A 6,000-nucleotide genomic window follows, 5' to 3' on the forward strand; every position below is an offset into this window, starting at 1 on the left:
ACCAAATACTATAGATTATTCCTCTGGAACAGTATATAAAGAAGTATTTAACAGGAAAAAAATTAACTGAACTCAGCTGTCATATCCTCATACTAACTTTTTGCATATCTCTGAATCCTGATTTTTTCATAAGTCATGGTTTCACACACCATAGGACATGTTTCTGACTATTATCTATGCCTATCTTAAATTATAACACATATAAATGATCTAGTACTCCAGAGAGAATTTTGGATAATTTATTCAAACATACATGTCTATTAATATGAACTAATTTCACTTTTATTCTATCAATCAGCAGGACACAGACCTCATATTGAGTTCATCAACTCCTAGAACATCAGGTATTATTCAAATAAGCTATTAATTTGAGTTCATGCCATGTTATACCATATGAATTAATGTAGTGTTTTTAAAGTTTAATTTTTTAAAAAATTGCTATTAATTCAGCTTGCTACATTCAGACCATCAATCTAATATTGTGAAGCAGTTTTAAATACCAATTATTTTATTTAACTCATTAGTCATTCTGTAAATTTTCTCTGTATCCAGAGTTTTGAAAACAATATCTCATATTTTAATTTGATTAATTTATAAATGACATGAGGCTATCCATATAATAAAATACCAGAGACCTCACTTAACATCCATCTTGATAGTTTTTATATAAATGGTTGTATTCTATTATAGTTCACATTTTGAACATTTTCTCAGGGATATCAAAAGACATTTTTAGAGGTTTGCTAAGATAAATATGTCATATCCACAGCTGACATTGACTTTGTTGTATTGAATGCCAAATTCAGTGGATATTTTCACCTATTATCTTCCTTTACTTCATAGCAGGATTGGATACTCTTTTATTAGCTAATATTCTTTTGGTTGCAAAAGACAAAAACCCAATTCATAGTAGTAGTTTAGGACAAAAGAAGAATTTGTTGAAACTTTAATTTCTTTCTTTCTTTTTTTCTTTAAATCTTGCGTCATATTTCTAGTCTGAACCACTGTCATTTGTTACTAGAGTATTAAAATAGCTTTCTAACTACTTTCCTTTCTCCCATTCTATTCAGTGACTTCTGAGACCTTATGAAAGAAAATCATATCATTCTCCTCTCCTAATGTAAATCTCCCCAATAGCCTTTGATTTACCATAAGGTTGAACAAATTTCAAACATTTTAACCTTCTTGAACATATATCCTATTTTCATTTCCCTACCTTTCTGAATTCCAGCACATAGACCATCTTTATGCTTCTTGAACACATTGAGATGCTCCCAAGTTTTAGTCTTGGATTAGTTATTTGCTTTGTCTGGAACGGTTTGCTTCCTGATGTTCCCTTGGTTGATTTTTGTATGTTGTTCAGACCTTGATTCAACCTCTATTTTCTAACTGTCCAATATAAATTACTCTCACCATCCATTCCTTGTCAATCACTTCTTTTTGGCATACGTTATACTCTACCATTATATTATCTTCTTTATGTATTTATATACTTATTAATTTTGTGTGCCCCATAGAAACATGTAAACCAGATTGGAGAACAAATCCTGTTTTATTCACAGCTGTATCCTTCACATTAAGAAAGCAGTGCCTGATAGTAGATTGACACTCCTTAAATAAAGCACAAATGAATGTAAATACTCTGAAGAGAGGGGAGAGAGAATAACCACTTTCTCTCAACCCACTTATTCCATTAAACTAGAAACAAATGTCCTAGCAACTCTAAGTAACATTTATCTTCTTACTTCTTGATATTAATATATTTCTTCACCCACAGCATTGATTAAGAAAAGATCAATTTAGAGAGTTTGTAATTTCCTGCCCCTCACTCCCACCACCTAATACTACCACTCTGGTCACAAATCTGTTTCTGTTCAATATAGTTCTTCTAAACATACACTGTTATTTAGTATTGTTACCCTTAGTTTCTAGAGACAAAACCAAGGAAATCTTTCTTAACTAACTTTCTTCTACAAAATACACACTCATCATTTCAGGACAGATTCAAAGATCTCATCAGATAAACATTCAACTACTCTGTTACAACCCCCTGATCAGCAGAGGGTGTTGCTTCTGCATTTTCATGTTAATAAAGAGTACAAAATTGTGTAGGAAAACTATGTAATGCAAATATTGTTTATTTGTAGGTCTCTTGTACTGCATAAGAACATAGATCATGAGATACTTTAGAGAAGAGACATTATTTCATTCACATTTAAAAATTATTCAGTTTTGAATAAGGGACATGGTAGTTATTCAATACAATGGTAGCACGTGTTCACTGCTTACTAAGCTCCAGGAACTCTGCTAAATGTTTTATGTGGGTTATTTCATTACCCGCCTAAAGAACACTACAAAGTTCATACTATTAGTATTTCAATTTTATAGATGATATGTTGAAAGTGAAAGAATTTACATTTTTGCTCAAAGAATGTCTTGCAGATAGTAAATGTTTGAGTAGTCTGTCTGGGCAAATGACGGTGAATATTTGACATAATGCTCCTGCTCTTCTGGTGTTTACAGACTACTGGGGTGATCATACATCAGTCAAAGGGTTTTAACAATGAGTGCATAATTACACATTGGGATAAATGCACTGAATCAAAGAATGCATTACTTCTGACTATATTCTTTGTTTTTTACATTTGAATTCATCACATAGATTACATTTATTTGTTGCCATGAGCCATACATTTATAATCTTGTCTTATATTACTTTGCAAATAACAATTACAATCCATAATAGATTCATTTTACTTTGGCCATGAATGTAAATTGGTTCCAAATTTTAGAAGTATCTTAAGGTGTTAGTTTTGTTGAAAAATACTGTGTTCTTAGATTTCATATCTGAAATATTTACTGTGTTACAAAGATTTATTATCTCTCTTCCTACATTAGTCTTTGTACTCTCAAAAAAGATGTCATACATATTTGCAAATATTTCATTAGGAGAATTACTTAAAATGAGATTTTTCTTTCTGGTATTCTTTAATTTTTAAGTTTATTTATTTTTGAGAGAGAGAGTGGGGGAGAGGTGGAGAGAGAGAATCCCAAGCAGGCTCACACTGTTAGCGCAGAGCAGATGTGCTGTGAGGTCATGACCTGTGCCAAAATCAAGAGTCAGACGCTTAATCACCTGAGCCACCCAGGAGCCCCTTTCTGATATTATTTCATGAAGAGTTCACTGAGTTTCTTAAGAGAAATGTTTTTATAGACTTGTCATTGTAATATTATTAGGAGAGTTTTGTCTTCGCTTCTTAAACTTCACACTGACCTATATTTACTCTTTAAATAAACCACTGCATGGGAAAACTGGTGAATATATATTTGACTATTACCAGTGTTTCTGATTATTGTGGTTGTTCCTTTAATCCTATTGATCTTAATCTTGAGTCAAACTTACTGGGTAGAAATCAATATGAATCTATTAAAACTGTCACCAGTGAAAATAGCAGACTGGTTTTCTGCTTAGAGTTAATTTTCTGTATAGATCTATATTTCTGGTGGATCTATTGTTTTTATTATTTTACTGATGCTTGTAATAGTAATTATGTAACCATGTAGGACAGTCTAAAAGTCATACATGCTATATGTCAAAAAAGAAATTCATTATCAGTGAGGTAAAGTATTTTTTAGGAATAAATTGTTATCTTATTAAGGAAAAATATGATTTTATGAATGAAAAGATTATTTGAGAAAGGAGAGTTTTGTCTAAGATTTTTTTCAAATCTCATATTCTGTAAATACAGCCAAAAAGTAAAAGGTTGCCAAACAAATACATACATAAATGGACCAGATTTACCATTCAGAAGTAAAAGCAGATACACTCAGGAACCTACCTTATAACAAGTTAAATTTTCAAGGCTATGAATAAGAGAAGCTTTAGTTTGCAAATGAAATTGGCATGTATAACTTTCTACTGGAAGAAAAGCAAACTTCACATCATATGCCAAATTAATCCCTAATGAATAAAGATATTCATTAGAAATAAAACATTAAAATGTTAATAAAAACTTGAAGATAATACTTAAATATTTAAAAATCTTACAGTGGGGGAGATGGTTGTAAGTAAAATCTCACCTATGCCTCCCTTACCCAAAATATTCAAAAGCAAACTGGAATCAGACAGCTTTTTTTTTCTTTTTTTGCTTATTTGCTTTGTTTGTTTATTTTTGGTTTTTTAATATTTGAATTTATTTTATTGTATTTTGTATTTTTTTAATTTTTTAATACAATTTATTGTCAAATTTTCTGACATATACTGCTTTTAAATTATCCAAGCCCTGAAACTCACTTTTTAATTTTTTTTTATTTAAAATTTTTTTTAACATTTATTCATTTTTTGAGGGACAGAGAGAGAGTGAGAGCAGGAGAGGGACAGAGAGAGGGAGACAGAATCCAAGGCAGTCTCCAGGCTTTGAGCTGCCAATGCAGAGCCCTATGTGGGGCCCAAGCTGGAACTATGAGATCATGACCTGAGCCAAAGTAAGACACTTAACCAACTGACCCACCCAGGTGCCCTGAAACTCACTTTTAAATAAACTTACTGGATATTAGGGAAAATTCAGTTTATGGCTATAAATACTTGGTCTAGATGACTGTATATATTTTTGACAAAATACAGCATCCATTCTTGATAAAAACCCTCAAATAAGTAGGGATATACAGAACATACATCAACGTCATAAAGGCCATATGTGAAGGACCCACAGCTAATATCATCCTCAATGGGAAAAAACTGACAGCTTTTTTTCTATGATCAGGGAAAAGACAGTTGTCCACTTTCATCATTGCTATTTAACATTGTACTGGAAGCCCTAGCCTCAGCAATCAGACAACAAAAAGAAATAAAAGGCATCCAAATCAGCAAGGAAGAAGTCAAACGTTCACTGTTTGCAGACAACATGGCATTCTATGTAGAAAGCATGAAAGACTCAACCAAAAAATTGCTAGAACTGATATACAAATTCAGCAAAGTTGCAGGGTATAAAATCAGTGCACATAAATCAGTTGTGTTTCTATACACCAATAATGAAGCTGCAGAAAGATAAATCAAGGAATTGATCCCATTTACAATTGCACTGCAAACCATAAGATACCTGAGAATAAACCTGACCAAAGAGGTAAAACATCTGTACTCTGAAAACTATAGAACACTTCTGAAACTAATTGAAGAGGACACAAAGAAATGGAAACATTTTCCAGGCTCATGGATTGGAAGAACAAATATTGTTAAAATGTCTTTACTACCCCAAGCAATCTACAACTTTAATGCAATCCTTATCAAAATACCACCAGCATTTTTCACAGAGCTAGAACAAACAATTCTAAAATTTTCATGGAGCCACAAAGAGCCCAAAAGCCAAAGCAATCTTGAAAAAGAAAAACAAATCTGGAGGCATGACAGTCTGGACTTTGAGCTACATTATAAAGGTGTAATCATCAAGACAGTATGGTACAGGCACAAAAACAGATACATAGACCAATGGCACAAAATACTAAACCCAGAAATAGACGGATAACTGTATGGTTAACTAATCTTTGACAAACCAGGAAAGAATATCCAATGGAAAAATGAAAAAATGACAGTCTCTTCAACAAAGGGTGTTAGGGAAAACTGGACAGCAATATGCAGAAGAATGAAACTGGACCACTTTCTTATACCATGCACAAAAAATAAATTCAAAATGGATGAAAGACCTAAATATGAGAAAGGTATCATAAAAATCTTAGAGGAGAACACAGGCAGCAACTTCTTTGACCTTGGCCATAGCAACTTCTTACTAGACATGTCTCCAAAGGCAAGAGAAACAAAAACAAAAATGAACTACTGGGACTACATCAAGATAAAAAGCTTCTGCACAGCCAAGGGGACAATCAACCAAACTAAACGGCAACTTATGGAATGGAAGAAGATATATGCAAATGAAATATCTGATAAAGATTAGTATCCAATATCTATAAAGAACTTATCAAACTTTACAGCCAAAAAACAAATAA

The sequence above is a fragment of the Neofelis nebulosa genome, chromosome 1, assembly GCF_028018385.1.
Source record: "Neofelis nebulosa isolate mNeoNeb1 chromosome 1, mNeoNeb1.pri, whole genome shotgun sequence".
Taxonomy (NCBI): domain Eukaryota; kingdom Metazoa; phylum Chordata; class Mammalia; order Carnivora; family Felidae; genus Neofelis; species Neofelis nebulosa.